The 18,811-nt window shown below is 40.3% G+C and overlaps 1 protein-coding gene across 8 annotated transcripts in view; it reads left to right on the top strand.

Annotated features, from left to right (window-relative positions):
- The window catches only part of cbfb (core-binding factor subunit beta), a 32,088-nt gene that overhangs the window by 5,307 nt on the left and 7,970 nt on the right, over positions 1-18,811 (top strand). The gene's annotated exons all lie outside the window — the stretch shown is intronic.

Genomic DNA, 18,811 nt, shown 5'->3' with positions numbered 1-18,811 from the left:
CGCTCTTGACAGATTTTTATCCGTGTAACACGTTTGGAGTTAGAGTTTCCTTTCTCTTTTGTTTGTAAGGAAATCCTGAATGGACAAACTCTGCTGATAAGGTCTGTCCTCCCTTCCTCTCTCGCTCTATACTCACTCACATTCATTCCCCCAGTTTTCATTTCATCTTTTAATTCTTCCTCTCTTCTTCTCTTCTGCACACATAAGCTCACACAGTATAAGTCTGACACGGTGAATTCCCTGTAGAGCGGTTAGTGTCAGGCCGGGAGAGAGCATGCGTGCGCCCCAGCCTCTGCTCCTAATTAAACTGATTGTTAACCTTTTCCACAAACAGATCCTTTGTAAAAGTTAAGGTTCTAATTGACTACAACTAAAATATTGCCCTAACCGGAAAGTGCTCAGAGGGTGATCCAGACATTGAGAACCATCCTGTCATCAGGAATGTGCGATCGCCGTCTGCCCATTGGCCCATCTTGTTCTTACAAGACTGTCAAAACCTTACAAGGTTTATTTCTCACGCCGTAAATCAGTCATCGCCATCGCATTCGTTACTCACAATGCGCCGTGCTGTGACTGCCTAACTGTAAAAAGCAGCTTAGAGGTTAAAGCAAAGTTGTAAAATATGTGACGCGAAGTTAGTCAGTAGCTAATTAATGAAGGCATATTTTATAGCTTGTCTGATCAAATGACTGATAACAACTAGAAAACATGTGCCACGAGATATTATGATGACATGTGAAAGAGTCATTCAAGTTTTTGAAGTCAATGGTTTGGATTAGGACTGAGCAATATATTGAATATTCAGGATTGTATTTGTGATAGTTTATTTAACTTATTATTTTAAGTAGTTTAACATGCTTTTTATTTGCTCATTAAATTATCTCATTTGACTGGTTTCACAATCCTTCTTTGGGTGCTATTTTCACGATCTAAGTGCATGGCTTAAAGCGCACGGCGTAGGCGCATTCAGGGCGTGTCCGAATCCACTTTTGCTAATTTAACGACTGGAAAACGGTCGACGCACCCGGGCGCAAGGTCTAAACGGGTTGTCCCGATTCTATAATGAGTAATGGGTGTTTTTTGGGCGTAACGTGCAGTAAACTAATCAGAGTCTCATCTCTCATTCCCTTTAAGAGCCAGTTGCGCACGCACCATGGCGGATTCGCTACTTACACCCTATTCAGACAGCCAGAGACTTTGTTGCTATGTGTCGCTTGTCTCGTGCTATGAGATCGTTTGAAGGCGTTCCTATAGCTCTGTTTGTCCTAGTAAAGTTTGAACAAACCCTCCAGCAACTGACAAGAGATGGATGACGTGAGCTCCACTGCTTTACTCCTATTGGTAGTCGCTCACGAAAGTCGCTCATCATTTGCATAAAGTTGAAATTTTCTCAACTTTTGTCGCTTCACTCCCGTTGCTGGACATGCCCACTTTCTGTCGCCAACGGTCACTAGCTACGTTTACATGGACCATCAATTATTGTTTGCCTGCAGACACTCTGGTGGGTCTTGGTAGGTTTGTCATGGTAAAACCGTTTCGGGTGTGCTCGTGCTTCATTGGCACGAGACATTACTCTGCCTTTATAAACTGTAAATTTGCCGTTTTCTTAATAAAATATACACAACATGTGCTTTAAAACACTGTTTTAGTGGGTATTTAGGTGAACACTTATGCAGTGTGCGGATTTGAAGCTTGTCATGTAAACACGCACATCAATCAGATCACTTTATTTACCTTTCATGTAAACACTACATTCAGATTGCACAATTCAATCCGATTTGTCCATGTAAACGCAGCTACTGTCACTCGTGTCGCCGGTGTTGTGCCGAAAACACACTCCCCTCCAGATTATGCACCCCCTTCAATAACACGCTGTCCGATTGGCTAATTCTAACCCCTCCCCACACCCAATCCTAATCCTAACCCCTCCCCTAACACCTAATCCTCACCCTAACCATTGTGGGGAGGGGAGGGTGCATAATCTGGCAGGGAGTGTGTTTTCGGCACGACACCGGAAGTCACCAGCTCTCCATTGAAATGAATGAGATCGCGTCGCTCTGCCGCTGCTAGTTTCTGGATGTCTGAATTTACACGGCGGAATTTGCAAGAGCAAAGACTGGATGCTTCTCTAGAGAGGAAGCGCATCTGCTCGTGCGTGAGGTTAAAGCGCGCGTGCAGATCATCTACATGACAAGCCGGATTTTTATTTTTATGTACACAATAATAATCTTTTACATTGTAATCCATTTATTTTTTATATTTGGCATGTTTGTGTGCTGCTGCGCTTCCCTCTGTTTAATAAGGGATGTGAAAGCGCGTTGTATGTGGGACCCGCCCAGAGGCGCATTTTCTACTAATGCGCTCTTTTTTTTAAACAAAAAAAATATTGCGCCATTGACTTTAGACTCTAGACTAGGTTTGAGTTGGTCTATGGCGTGGTCTATTTTCAGTTCCTCAAAATAGCAACGCGCCAACAATGCGCCTGAGCACACCTCTTTTTTAGACCAACACGCCCATGGGCGCACAAATGAGCGCAAATGCATTTGCTATTTAAACAATGTGCCGCAGGACGGGAAAATGAGAACTGCGTCGGGCTGAAACTAGCAAAAAGTTTCCGGCCTTGGCCTTGCGCCGGGCGTACAATAGGGCCCTTTGACTCACAGCATGCATTAAGACAAATTCAAATACAAAAGCTATATACATAGTATAATGCAATGTAAGTAGCTAGCTTTAAAGCGCCTGCCAAATGCGTAAATGTAAGACACATGTTTATTTGAGCATTTCTGAGTAAAAATTCAGTAGGAAAAGCGGCATTGAAGTTGGTTGGAGTATTTTTGTGAGTCAGTTCGATTTTTTGCATAATAATTAAATTATTAAAAGTTTGTATATAAAATTGTTCATATTAGCATTAAAGGCAGGGTGTCCGATTTCTCTTAGCCTTTGTTGATGTTCAAATCACCAAAACAGACACACCCCTACCCCCATCTTTCGCTTTCATCAGCGCTCGGCTCGACTAATGTCCGTCCTGTGCACTACACCTTACTGCTGATTGGCTGCAAGGTTGTTTTGGTACTCGGCCCGACTTTGTCTAAACAAGCGTAATTCGGAAATCGGACACCCCGCCTTTAAATTCATGTTTTAATATTGCAGTTTATTCATATATTGGTGCATGTAAATTATAATTATTATACATTTAATAAAAAAGTATTATTTTAAAGGAGCATATGTTTTTTCACTGCTCCAGAGCTCCTCGTGGCTCTTTTTCTCCTCTGATGAACTCAAATGTGATGACAGACTCAGTTTGCAGGAAAATTTTCAACTCTTCCCCCTCCTACTTTCTTTGTTGCCATCACCAGAGACGGCCGTAATGTTCTTCCTCCGTAACCCTCACCTCCTTACCGCCACGTTTTCCTCACCTTCTTTTCTCCTGGTTTGAAAACTCAGCCGTTGCCAGCAGAAGCCGTGCCGGGCAGTTTAAATTTGGCCTGTGGCGGGGAACAGTAGTATTATCTGAGTGGGCCAGAGCCCCGGCAGCAGAGCTGAAGCACAGGCTCCTAGTGTCACTGCAGGCTAATGGGAACCAGCTGTGGGGGAGGTTTAAATTTAGCAGTAGCTAGCACAGCCTTAGGGAGGAGACTTTAACCCTGTCCCAACCAGAGATCTGCGGAAGCAACTTGAAGTGCAAATTCCCCTATGTACAGTAAGTTTACTCTGTGTCAACTTATACGAGAGCACAGGCCTGCGGTGGTGTCATGAAGATTCACGTGTCTTTGTTTGTTTTGAGCTAAAGAAACCATGTAGATGGGTATGACACCTGTTATGATTCGCTCACTGTTTTCACCTATCCTGAGTGTGCATCCCTCAAAATAAACATTCTAAAATTCTCCAGTGTCTTACGATATTTATTTACGTATCACAAAGGATGCTAAAGAGAAGCTGGAAAGTACAGGGAATTCCAATGTGTCTGGCTCAATCATTAACCACTTTTCAATGAAAAACACTCTGTTAAGCTTTTTGAAGTTAACTTTTGATGCTTACACAACTCGTATGAAAAACACTCCACGCTGAGTTTAGTTGAGTAGCTTTGGGCAACATTCTGTACCGCATGTCTCCACCACGACAGACGGCTAGAGAAAGACTCTCTCTCTTTCATACAGCTTCTGTCTCCACCATTTAAACTCAATCTTGTTGAAATGCGATCTTCTCTGAGATGGAAGCTTCAGCTGTAAGGCTTTAAGGAGATCTGATGCTTGGCGCTCTTTCCTTCTTTCCTCTGTTCGTTCGTAGAGCCCGCGTGTGGTTTGTACTTTTTTATGCAATGCAGAAATTGGGTCCGTCTGCTCAGGCCATGCCAAGAGCCTTGAGTTTGTCATTCCACTTCGGAAGGGAGAGCAGTAAGAGAGTTATAAACTGATTGGCTGAGAGCTCCTAACGGCAGCCAACTTCTGCCTGAGACCCTCCACAGTGCGCTGGGTGGTGGGCTATCGGTACTCAAGCCTGCGAAGGCAGTAGGCAGTTCATTGGCGTAATGAAAGAAATGTTCACATTATGAGAACTCTGGTAGAGAATAAATGTGTTCATTGTTGTGTTTCACACAATGCCTTTATGTATAATGCATTATAAGGGATTATTAAAGGGTGTAATGCATTATAATTGTTCATAATGTGTGTTGTAATACATTAAATGTTGTTTTAAAGAATTAAAACCAAATTAAAAATGCAAAGTGTTATAATGTATCAACTGTAGTTACAATTATCAATGAGACATTACAACGCATTAAAAGGTGCATTACAAGGCATAATTCATACATTAAAACGACTTTTATAATGCATCATACATATATGCTTTAAGTAAAGTGCTACCGACTTTTATTTGGATTATAAGTTTATTGCATGCAATAAAATTGAATAAACATTGCAAACAAGTGATGTTTATGTAGATGTAGTCGTGAAGGTAAACCTTCATTTTATAATTTTTAATGTACGTATACATATAAGTTACTTTGAAAGGAATTAAACTTGTGACAAAAATGTTCAAGAATTGAATTAGATATGTAGAATTAACTAAATTAAAAAGCAGATTTTTTTGAGAGGGACAAGGAAACTGGTTTGTCAGTATTATGTATTTATGTAAATGATGAAAAATGCATGCATGTGTGTGTGCATCTGATTCAGGGCCAACGCTCGGGCCCCTGTGTTGGAGCCACGTCGGGGCGTGGTGTTTTTCTCTCTCAGACTCTATAAATCTTCGCCATGCTTGTGTGTGTAAGAATGTTCGCTCGGGGGCAGATAGCACGGGGAAGAATCGGACTAAATGACTCCATTATGAAAAGGCTCCAGTCTGAAGCCTCGCCACAGGAATTGGTGTTTTAATAGTTTTGCGTTTCCAGAACTATTAAGCAGTTTCCAAATCTGATGTGTATGTGTATAAAGATGCCGACTGACTCAGTGTGTGTGCTTTTGATTGTACACCCTGTTTGTTTCCGTACGCATTTGTTTACATGAGTCCATTTATTCATATATGCATGTGTCTGTGTCTTATAGGTTTTCTTGTGTTTGTGTATGAATGCATGTGTGTGCATGCTTTGCTTAGCACATATCTATATTCATGAGTAGTCATGAGCCACGGATCATGCCGCGGCGCTGCATGGCGCCAGTTTGACAGTTAACTCCAAGACAGGACACGTGGGGGTGGAACGCTGATGCTCGCAGCAGAAAATCAAACGAGGAGCAGATGAAGGCTTCTCATCTTCCTCTCTCTTTTTGCCCGTGCAGTCGAGGTGAAACATTCAAGACTATTCTGCCGTTATTAGGTACTTGTTTGTCGAACTTGTTTTTGTTAATGATGCAGTTGAACCGATAATGAAAGTGTTTGTAAATCACTTGACTGTAATGAGGTGGATGACAAGTTAGAACATTAAACAACACAACATGTGACTTAATCGAAAAGCGTTACACAACAGTTTCTTCCAGTCCTCGAATCTGATTGGACGAGTTACGTTCTAGTAATGCTGATATCTTAGTTTTTTGTTTGCACGGCAAAAATATACAAAACAGTGGCCAAATTGAGTCTAATATTTTTTAAAAGCAATATTGCACTCCAAATTGTTCAGTTCTATAATCGAGCACAGTTTTGGAGACTATCAGTACTTTGCCTGTGTTAAAATCTTTACATTTACTTTAATATGAGTACTTAACGCAATTGTAAAGATGTTTGGGAGATTTAAGAGCATTGTAATATTTTTTTACCGAGTCATTAGGATGAACAAACCAAATAAACCTATTTGCTAAAATGACAAACACCATATTTCAGCTATTTGTTATCACATTACAACTGTTTCAGGTTAGATTTCATTAAGCATAATCATGCTGTTCTGAACTCTTATCTGCGTGACAGGTTTGTAAAGTCAGACAGGATGATAAACGCGGTGGGCTGCAGAGGAGGCTCACGTTTCTCACGATCGCAAACGGAAGCAGCCATGCTCACTGATTACTTGTCAATGACATCATCAAAGCAAACACGCTAATTGATTCCTGCTGCTTCCATCTCACTCATTGTACTTCAGACCCCACCCCCACATTCATGTCTCTGATCTGATCCCAATATTTTACGCGAAAATGGCCTCTTTGTGTTTGGCCACGCAGCATTTTTGCTGAATCAGAACTTTACAGAAGGCAGCGGCGTAACTCTGTTAAGATGAGTCTAAACAGAAGAAAAAGTGAGCGAAATGCAGAAAGGGATGTAATCGGAGGGTGAATGCTTTGTCCATCGTATACTTGCCTTGCCCCATAGGGATTCAATTATAGCGCCCAGCTCGGATTTCTCAGGCACGTCTCTCTGCCTTCCAGTCACACCCCTCTGATCAATAAGCTCTGCAGGAACACAACACATCATCATCGCATACTTATTTGTGCCTGTTCCGTATGGCCCCGGTCGTCAGAAATCAGGCATCTTTGGATCACACTGCTTAAAACTTGACTTGATTGTCACTACTGTACATATACCTCTGATTTGCCACTGCACAATGGCCATGTTTGTAAAAAGGTTATAATGCTCAACACATTGCAAACAGAAAGTTAAACACTTCAAACTCTACAATGTAGTATGCACGTTTGTGCATATCTAATCATATAAATAACTGAAAAACGTGAGTAAGTGTTAAACTCCATATGGCATATATCACAGTTTAGTCATTTTTAACGAGGTTAAAGAAGATTTTTGTGGGACCTTTTTAACTGCAAATTTAGATAGTTACTATACTGAATGGCCAAGCAGAACTTGCATACTTTGTTATTCTTATAACAGGGTCCATCTCATTTTCCTCGGAAACATGGAGGTCTGCTCAGGAGAGAAACTCTGCTGTTTGGCTTGGATCATAGTTAGTAAAAGAGAAAGATAATTTTTCCCCATTTCTAGTTTTAATGCTAAACATATTTTTTTCCCGGTGATGATGCAGGGTTTTAAGTAATGTCAGATATTTATTCATTCATTATTCAACTTTTTCAACAAAGATTTTTAAGCTTAAAAAGGAATCGCGATATTATGTTGTTTTATTATAATACAAAATAAGCATGTACTTTTAGGGGAATGCCCATATCAAGTAAATATGTGATCTTTAAAGTCATTTGCTTCACACCAATTTATGACATGCAGCAAAAAGTAAAAAAAAGCAATTGGCAAACCCCAGAAAAAATGGACACAGAAAGATGCAGTATTCTTTTAATATTAGCAGACGTAATGTTAGCAGAGTGCATGGAAATGGCAGGTCCCGGGTGTTGGTGGTATGTTGAGTGTTTGTGAGGGCCCTTTGCTTTTGACTCTGTGTCAGACGTCGCTGTTATCTGGGCCAGATCTTTTTTGGGTTGTTTTCTGATTCTTCACTTGTACAAGGGTCCAGGTGAGAAATACAGCAGCTCTGTGCGGTTTAACATTCCTGTTGCTTGATTCCAGGAAAGAGCCTCTTCTCAAGACACAGGTGGAGCATAGCCACGGTCACTGTCCACTCTCGTGACGTATGTTTGCAGATGTACATACTTCTGCTTGCATCTGTGAGTGTGCATGTCTCACTTGAACAGCTTTGTATGTTGGAAATGTCAAATTATGCAACAGAGGATGGTTTGTCCTCTATTTATTATATCTTTCATAGCGCATAAAGATTCACATACATCATTTAGATAATTTGAATCGATTGTCTGTACAGAAGTTCAAGTGAAATTGAATTTTTCAGTGTAGAATTTAATCTCCGAACTCTTTGTTTTCATGTCTTCTGAGATGTTGGGAAAAAAAGAGCAGAGATGGAGACAGCGTGGCTGGGTTGTGTCGCCAAGCTCTGGCCTTTTCTTTCCAAGATATTTACTTTTACAAGCATCAGTGTCAGCAAAAACCGTGTTGTTTGGAGACCTGACGTAATGAAGCCAGCCACCAAACTCATCCCCAATGCCACTTAAACACAGTTAAAGGGATAGTTCACCCAAAAATGAAAATTCTGTCATCATTTACTCACTCAAACAGATCTCATCCCCCATTTACTCCTATAGTATTTATTTTCCCAGTAAATTGGGGATGAGCTCTGTTTGGTTACTGACATTCTAACGAATATCTTCCTTTGTGTTTAGCTAAACAAAGAAATTTATAGAGGTTTGGAACAATCTGAGGGCGAGTGAATGAGGACACAATTTTCACTTTTGAGTGAACTGTCCCTTTAAAAGAACAATGTCCTTTAAACGTCCATTTTAAAGTCTATAGTCTAAATCTACAAAAAGTTACATTATGTACTTTAATATTAAATTGTATAAAATGACGCACTTCTTTATAATTTGTCAATGAATCAATAGATCCTCACAAATGCTTCATTTATAGAAAAAATGTGAGCCTAAAATACTTTATTTACACATAAACATGAGTCATTTGTATTTGTATGTCATTTCAGGCCAAGGTAGTCGTTTTGGTGTCTGATGCAGAAAGGTGTAGACTAATTGTAGGTTGTAGGAGGTTGTGGGCGGGGAGAGAACGAGGGCAGTATGACCCTAATGGACTGACACTTCTTTGTCTTTATGTTTGTGGCAGGTGGCGTGGGCAGAGAACTTTAGGCCTGCAGGGCTCACGCTTTCCTCTGCGAGCGAGCGCATTAACAAAAGAGGGCTTTTGTCGGTTAATTTGGATATGTGCACGTGGGAGTGTCTGGAGTGCGTGTGCGTGAAACAATACTGCAAACGTTTAGTTTCTGGCTGTCTCTGATTACACAGAGAAGCATGCTCTATCTCTCCGGCTGCTTTGCCTAGGAGTGCTCAACACCTGCACTGGGCCGCACCTGTTTTGTGTGCGTGTGGGTGTGTTAGGTGCTCAACTGCAACTCGACACACACTCTTGGCATATTTGCGTCTGCACGATGTCTCCTGGACGGAGAAAAAACTAAGCTGGACAGTGGGCGGCAGGCAGACATATATACTGTACATGTATCAGTTAATACTGTATATACCGTAGTAGGATGTATAACTAAAAGAGCAAGTAGAGATTGAGAGTGAATGTTGTCAGACAATTCGAATGAAGCAGTTTCTCTCTTTCCAGCATTAACCTTCACACCCTCCCTTCTTGACGGGTTGTAGCTCTGCTGTATATCTTTTTGTGTGTCCTTGGGCCCTGTTAGTATCTCTTTATTGAGAGAACAGCTGCGTTTTGCTCTTACTCATAAACACATACACACTCAGCGATATGACTCAGTGTCTGTGAGGGTGGATGGAGAGTCCTATGTCATGTCTCTAGCTGTGGAGGAGGATCCGGCTTTCAGGGCCATGAGTCAGGCAATGCTATGACACCAGGGATGGACAACAGGGAGGTTCTCACACCAAGGGGTCCTTTGCTCTATAGGAGAAAGATTTATTATAGAGTCGTGGTACATATGCTTATGACATGTTGACACATGGTGCTCTCATGGGGGCACAGGTTTTAAAGTAATATTGTACACCCTAAAACCCTACGTTTATTTTTTAAATCGAGATATTACATAAAAGGTGTCATGATCGGGAATGAGGACCCAGGTGCAGACAGTGGTGAATGGGGAAACAAAGACTTTATTAAACAATAAAACGCAAAACAAAACCCACAAGGGGGCAAAACAACAATAACAGGGGAATGATAACTAAGACACGACAGAACATAGACTACTGAAACTGGACTAAACTAAAACACACTTGACAAGAACTATAACTCTACAATATAATACGACTTCACCAGGTAATCCTTAGAACAAAAAGCGATGCAACGTCCTACATGGAGCATATGCAAACAAGCAAAACGAACCAGCACAAGACAGCAAACATGAGGGCATTAAATAGGAAACCAAATCAAGACCGGTGCGGGGCATGAAATCATTAACAATCAATAATGAGGAAACGAGAGGGGCGGGGCCATAGACGAGACCGGAGAGAGCGCATATTAAGTCCACACAAAACATGAGGCTCTGTCATGATCCTGCCACCAGACCAAGAAAGACCTGACATGATGAGGCAGAATCATGACAAAAAGGCATGTTTCAATGCATTGGAAGCGTAAGTTTGATTTTTAAGAAGTACGATTCGCTAGACTACCTTTGTCATCCATCTACACCAGAAAGAACATTATTTTGGGCAAATTTGATTGTTTTTAGCTATCAATAAAGCTCTTGCTGCGTTTAAACCCCCAAACCAATGCAGAAAATATAAAATACGTTCACTTATTGTCTGGGTCTGAATGTGAGGAGTGGGTCACAGCGTCAGCCTGGCTTTGTTCTAGTGCCATGACTCACACAAATCTCAGTGAATCTACAGATTTGAGTCACAGAGCTGATACAGCACTTACATGTGAAATTAGGTTCTCATGCGCTCTCGCTCTCTCCCTTTCTCAACATAAAGCGGGAAAGTCCAGTAAAGGCCTTTTGAGGTCACTGACTCACATACGTAGAGAAACACACACACATACACAGGCACAGTTTCTCTAGTCACATGTCTTTATGTGTGAATAATCCTGCGATCAGCGACTGCAGCATAATTAGCACTTGTGTGGGATCGCACACAAAAACACGCACACTTGCTCACAAAAAGCTCCACTCATGAGGTGCGGGGACACAATGGCCCTCTGTCAGCGTTTGTGTAAGTGTGTGTGTCCATGCTCACCCCCCGACTCCTGGCTTCAGACGCTTCGGGTTTTCCTTTTCCCTCGCATGCTGCAAATCTGCCGATGATGGTCTGGCACGTGGCTAAACAAAGGGGCAGCTCGCCAGCACGCCGGTCACCCACCACACTGTTGCTACAGCGACAAGCATTGGATCTCCCACTGTCTGGCTATTTAATTCAGTTTTGCTTCAATCGTGTCAGCTCAGTTCATGTTTTTGTCAGTCACCTCAACGTATAGATCTTTTTAAATTGGCTTTATAGTTACAAATAAATGTTTAAATGTGTCCTTTGGTGTGAATGTAGAGAAAAATTAACAATGTAGAATAATCTCTCTTATGCCATTTTATATTTTAAATATACATATTACTAATATAAAATAATTTACTATTAATAGTTTGTTATCCAAATCCAAATGTTTGCTATGTCACGCTATAGGACACACGTTCGGTATATGTGTCAGCTACCAGATTGTTTTTTTTTTTAGAAAAAGACCAAAAAGTGTGCATATTTCACAAAATACCAAAGTGTGTGATCAAAGTCAAAGATTTTAATATAAATTGAAACATTTGACATGTACATTTTCCAAAACCAAATCATCTGCGCTATGCCATCCATTACAATGGAAATTCAATTCAAATTCATTGTTCAAATTGGTCTCCTTTGTTTCTGTTTTTACCATAACCGAGGTTTGGAGAAACAAAGTTGATACTTAAATGGTAACTCCATTAAGTCTCCTAAACTATGAAAGATGTCGGCAATGCAATTTTCTTCTCTTCTTGTGTTGCTTTCTATAGAAACTGGGAAAGTGGAAAACTGATAGCAGAGAGCAGCTAACATGGTTTTGTGTGTATGTTGCCAGATCCCTGCGTGCACCGCTCAAGAAGTTTGTTTTTGTTCTTCTGCAGATGCTGTAGTTGTGGTAAACAATTTCCCAATCAGACTTTCTTCAAAGTCCTTTAAACTCTTCGTTCAATTAGTGCCTTCCAATTAAAGACATTTCTTTAGGCCTACTGGCAATGTGTGTGCTTAAATATATAAATATAGTAGAGCCGATGGAGTGCTGTGTGTGGCCTGTGCGTTCCTAATGAAGGCCTTTCTTCCTCTGCTTCTATCCCTCTCTCTCTCTTTAAAGAGAAGAAGGTACTTGGCTGCCACTATTGGCAGCAGTGCAAGTAACTTTCTGCTGGTTTCATCTCATTTCCTGCGTAGATGTGTGGACAATGATGCTGGCTGAATTGCTTCGTTGTGATTTTGGACATTTACAGTAAATCAAATGTGACGGGTTAGCGGGTTCCTTTAATTGACTTGAGAAAGAGCCAGTTTTCCGGTTACATCTTTAAATTGTTATTCTATATCTGGAAAGTTCATATTTTTTAATATTATTCATTTGTAGGTCTGAAGATGCGTGCAGGGGATGAGTGCGTGTCCTTGCGTCTGCGTTCGTGTGTGTTTAAGTGTCATACGGCAGGGTGTGGGGGGATGTGGGAGCTGACGTTTCGTTTTGAGGAGGAAGTCTGTGGTCGAGCCGTTTTCTACAACCCCCACCCCCCCACACACACACTTCTTTCCTTCGCTGTGTAGCTGCATTTAAAAAAGCCTCACCATCTCTACAGATGTGGAAATCATTTTAGAGTAGTGTGTGTGGGAGGCGGGGCTTTGTTTGTGAAGCGTGGGATTCAGACTGTGTACTGGCCCATCTGAGAGTGCACTGCAGCCTCCCCTCGGCCCAAAGCACCATGGGAAGGCCTTGGGTTTGGCCCGCTCGTAAATGAAACCCCTGTGCTAGTCAGGCTAGAAATAGCCCTGCAAAACTGCACTAACGTGGGACTGCACATGCATCTAACAGAAAAACAAACTCGGCCCAGTCCACATCTGACAACGCCTTTCAGCTCCTGTTTTCATTTTCTAATTTATTCCAGAATATTTGTTTACCGTGACAGAAATACCCCTGACCCTCAAGTCATAAACCAGAAGTTTTTCTTGCTGGAAATATATGTGGAGTGTTGTAAAAGTTGTACACAAGCACTTATGTATGTGTAGCTCACACTACTCTAATTGACACATTGATCAGACATAGCTGTTGACTGCACATCTGCCTCTTATGTGTCCCTTGCCCCCATGCCTTGTTTCTCCTCCTCCTCATGACTCCTGCTCCCTAGAGAGGTGCATGGTGGGAAACAGGATGTCACCCACTAGGTGGCATGTCTAAACACTGCACTTCCTGTTTTTTGGGTCTCTCTCTATCTCTGTTTCTGTCTTATCTCTGACAGTCACATGTTTGTCATTTAACGGCCTGTTTAATGAAGACTCGCATGGGTGAATAAACCTTCAGGTAGTGGTGATAAATTGTCCCTACTGGGTCATTTAGCACAGTTCATTTCATAGGGGATTATATATTTTTATACCAATATTACAAGCGTTTGCTGTCAAGTGCTCAGGTATGATTGATATGAGTCAGCATTCAGATTTTTGGCTTTGAAGTCACAAAGGTAACTCAGGTTACATTTAGATTTGACAGGTTTTAAAGATGCTTGTGCAAGATGAGGTCGTAGACAAGATAAGACCCTCCTGATCGCTGCTAAAACCTATATATATATATATATATATATATATATGAAGATATCATATAGATATAGATATATATATGTGACCCTGGACAACAAAACCAGTCTTATGTCAATTTTTCGAAATTGAGATTTTTACATAATCTGAAAGCTGAATAAATAAGCTTTCTATTGATGTATGAGTTGTTAGAATAGGACAATATCTGGCTGAGATACAACCGTTTACAACTCAGGAATCTGAGAGTGCAAAAAAATCTAAATATTGAGAAAATTGCCTTTGAAGTTGTTAATCAGGGGCACTGTGGCAGGCCATCCACTCACAAAAATAAAGTTTTTACATATTTAAGGTAAGAAATTTACAAAATATCTTCATGGAACATGATCTTTACTTAATATCCTAATGATTTTTGGCATAAAAGAAAAATCGATCATTTTGACCTATACAATGTATTTTTGGCTTTTACTAAAAACGTTCCCGTGCTACTTAAGACTGGTTTTGTGATCCAGGGTCACATATATCAATTTTTAAATTATTTCAAAAATCATGTTTTTATTATGTTATTTTGTTTTTATTGTTTTATTGTGTTAGTTAGCTGTATTTTTTGAGTTATTGTGGCTTAAATTGAAACAAACCAACTGCAGTTTGATTGATATTAATTGGAATGCACAATAAAAAAACATGATTTAAAGAAAATTATCTCATTTTGGAAATAAACTCTTCAAATATATATAAAGCAAAAACACATAGGTAACTAAATAATAAGTATACTACTTGTGTATGATATAACTAAATAATAAGTACTGTATACTACTTGTGTATGATATACAGTATGACATGATATGATATGATATGATATGATACGTTAGATTACTATTAAATGTGCTCCCCAGTTCATGTCCTTTCTTTATATCGGTTGGTTTGGTACCAGTTTCAGCCACTTGCAGAATTACCATAGATGACAGACATTCAAAAAAATTGTGGATTAACATGCAAATCCATGATATTTGAATGCTTGCTTATGCCACACACTCCAGCTGGGAGTGACTGAACAGCTGGTGAATCTTAACAGTCGGTTCAAGCACAAAATAAAACTTTTTGTCCATACAGAAGAATCAAGCCACACAAGACATCAGATACCTTCTAGGAATGAGGAGTGTGTGAGTTTGTTTTAAAATTAATAAACATAATTTGCTGTGCATCTCTTGCTCATGCCTCAACAAAGCAGGACGTGCTGCTCAGCTCTGGGGAACAAGCATGTTCAGACTGCTCTCTCTAACTGCCCTATTGTTTGTGTAAGAAAGAGAAAGACTTTGAAGTTGCTGTGACTCAGTCATGGCACAGGGACACACACAAAACACATGCTTTCATGCTGAAAGGCATAAGAGCTGCGGATTTATTCTACAAATTATTAAAATGCACCGGAGTGCGAGAAAGAAAAATCACAATCAAGTTCTCTGTATCTTAATAGTTTTTCCTAGACAGCAGTTATATTAAATGGAAAACTCTCACTTTTATATCATGTGTCTAGAATTCCAGACAACATTTCAACAATATTTCAAACGGAGCTCAGATTTGATACCAGAGTCAGAAATTTCTATATGAACTAAAGAAAATCTCAATTTCTTCCATAGGATATCATCTGTGTCTTATATTTATTACTTCTAAGGAGTTTTTGGAGAAACTTAAGACAAAGTCAGACATAACCAATTGCTCATTTAGTCTTGTGAGCTATGATTAGAGCACAAGAGACCTACAGTACAGAAGGCAAGAGAGAGAAAGCGAGAGGTGGCTGAACAGATGCATGTAAACCCGTCTGTCTTGTCTAGGGCCTATAGGCTACGCGAAGGGCCCGGGATTGTTTTGGCTGTCTAAATCAAAAGCCTCTCCGGCTGAATTCAATCGCAGTGTTTACTCGTTCTCTCGCACGCCCCTCCCGCCTCTGCTCAGCTCCACAAACACACACAGTGTCTTATCCTTACAGCCGCCCCACCCTCCGCTGCCGTCTACCTCCACAGTCTTTCCCTTTTGCCATCTCGCACACACGTTTGTTTAATGAATATGGCCTGTAGTCTACAGAGGGACCTCATTTTAATCCCACAACCGTTGTTGTGGTGTTTTCTGAACGTTCCTTGAGCTCTGCAATATTTTGTCATGGTTTCTGCATCCTCTTGTCATTTAGAGCTTACAGTATGTTATTGTCAAATGGACAAACAAGCACAATCATACTATACGCGACAGTGCTATAATATCATAAAAGTAGTCAATACTGCTTTTCTGCTAATAATCTAGAGTTGAATGGGGAATTATGACAAAATGTTCATTTTTGGATGAATTAACTGCTTTAGCATGCATGCTTTCTCTGTTTGAGTGATATTCTCTAGCGTCTGGATTTTTCCCGGGGGAACCAAAAAATCGTACAAGTTTTAACTGAGTAAAAACTAAATCCCTAACATTGTAATTTAACAATTTAGACACATTCACAGTAAATGCCTCAACGTGCAATTACGCATCCATTCAGTGTTTTACCTGGTATTGTGATTACTCGTCACCTCCGATATACAATACAAAATGGAAAACAGCAGAGAGAGAGAGTACTGCTTTTCTCATATGTCTACGTTGTTGGCACGGCTCCAATGAAAACTGTGTGTTTAGGCTGATGGAGTTATGAATGTTCTCTCTGGATGAAACCCAGGAAGACTTTTTAAATGTGTTATTAATGGCTAAGGCCTGTATTTGTTGGGAAAAGAAACTGTTTGAGTTGGACAGATGAGAGCGCAAAAGAATCCGATATGATAAAAATGTAGGTTCGGATTCATATTTAGCATTTATTTTTATATGTGTGGCCCATTGTGCCACGTTGCTCAGAAACGGATGATTTGCCTTTCAGTGTATTTCTGCTATGTTTGGAGGAATGCGCTTTTTGGATTCTTCGGCAGTTCGTTGTAAATTTGCTCTACACACTGTTGTTGTACAAGCAATATTGCTTTTTGAGTATTTATGTCTTCTAAGTTCAAATCATACTGTAGTTACAGATATGATCTCAGCAAGACTGTTGACTCGTGGGCTTGGTTTGTGTTTAGTTTAACTGCTACAGAGCTGAGCAGGCTTTATTTTTCTTACCTGTGTTTCACTGCTGAGGGGGACACAGATCACAGCCTACAGAATATCCTGTAGAGAAACATTGTGGAAGAGTTTTCAGGGGGGCAGGTGTGGGGATGGAGGAGGCAGTGAGGCTGAGGTTGTTTCGAAAGGGAACAACCAGTCGTAATGGCAGAAAGCCCTACACTGCTTACAGGAAGCCTACCGTTTCCTCAGGTGTGAAAACACTGACACATTTTCAGTCACGTGATTTGTGTTTTCATATCATTTTTTGTGAGTCAGATGTTTTTACAGAGGTGGGTAGATCTTTGAATGTCTCTTCAGATCATCATTTAAGCAGTAGTTTATGAAGCCATTTGTTGTATTTGCTAACTGCTTTATTTATTAGTCTTGTATAGAGGGATAGAACATTTTTAAGAGAAACATTAAAAGTGATGGGACTCAAACCAGCCTGTTTGTGAGAGCACCACAGCTTCGATAGGATGATTGACAATTAGTTGTGTCGGATGTTGATGTAATGTTGTTTAGACCTACAAAGAGATTGTGGTTTATCTTATGATTTTGGTCAACTTTAGTATAAACCATAATACCAGCGACATGCTGTGAGAGGTTGCATAACAGTAAACATCTTTATGAACTTCACTTTTACATAAACATCTGTGTTGATATCTCTCAAATGTTTGCTAAAAACTATGTTTTTAGTTCTAAAGATTTTGTCATTTCTGTAGCTTGGTTTTACTCTTTACGGTCCTTTAAATAATGCTTTAATATTCATATCTTCTCAGTCACCACAGCAAGCAATAAAACTGGAGAGATAATCATTCATGTAATTCATTTTGGGGCGGGTTCCCAGACAAGGATTATAGCCAGGAGTATGCCTTAGTAAAATTAGGATAAGTCAATTTATATACTTTACAAAAAAACATTACAGGTGTGCATCTTGAGACAACACAATCACACTGATATATTTTAAAATATGTCAGTGTAAGTTGTTTTAGATCAAGACACCTCTAACATTTAAGTGAGTCTGTGGCTAGGCTTAAGCCCTGTCCGGGAAACCGCCCCTTGATTTATTCATTTGATATTATATATATTTTTATGGCAGATATTTCTGCTTTTGTAACTATTCTTCTACAGTAATTAATATAGCGGTGGGTGGTTAGGAAAAAGGTCATATTCTTATGTGAATCCTTTATGTGATTTTTTTCTTAAATCCTTTATTTAAATTTGTTCTTTTCTAGTAACGTCTCATTTTTGATGCAAAAATCATATACGTAACTCAACCACCTACACAACGAGGTGGTGAGTTTAGTGGGTATGAAACCAGGGCAGACACACACACACACAGCTACACGTCGCTTAAAGACTGCAGTAAATCTACTGTAGGCAAAGCCCGTGTTGTGTCTGTTTTGCTGGGGCGTTAGTCTGGCAGGTTTCTCCAGCAGTCACCACTGCCCATTGTGGGACTCTTAGTATCCAACGACACACTGCGGTGTGATCCAGCATTGAGTGTTCCTGCGTTTTTTTCTGCTCTTGAGGAGAGCAGCACCATGAAACTTCACTCATATCTGGTGACTCGGGTGCCTCATTGGTTTTGGCGGGTAACACAGAATACGTGCGTGCGCGCGTGTGTGTACGAGTGTTTATAGCTGGCCTCTTTCACTGCGCTCTCCTGCAGATACAGAAATAAACAGCACCCACAGACCGACAGACTGCACGCTTTTGTCTCAGCCTGGATTCCTCAGTGGCAGAGATGTGATATTCCTGTGGCTGTGAGCCAGACAGACAGTCATATACCCCCGTCTTTCACTCATCCCACTTTCTCACTTACTCTCTTTCTCTTTTTGACTCTCTCCAGTCAAACAGAGTCACATTCTCCACGTCTCTCCAGCTCTTGTATTTTTGTATTTTGTCTGTTTCCTATAGACAACAATAGGATTAAATAGAGATCAAATCCTTAGTTTTTTCTTCCTGGCTTTTCCTTTTTTCATGTATTC

This window comes from Triplophysa rosa, linkage group LG12 (genome assembly GCF_024868665.1).
Source record: "Triplophysa rosa linkage group LG12, Trosa_1v2, whole genome shotgun sequence".
NCBI lineage: Eukaryota > Metazoa > Chordata > Actinopteri > Cypriniformes > Nemacheilidae > Triplophysa > Triplophysa rosa.
This window is presented reverse-complemented; position numbering and strand designations above follow the sequence as displayed.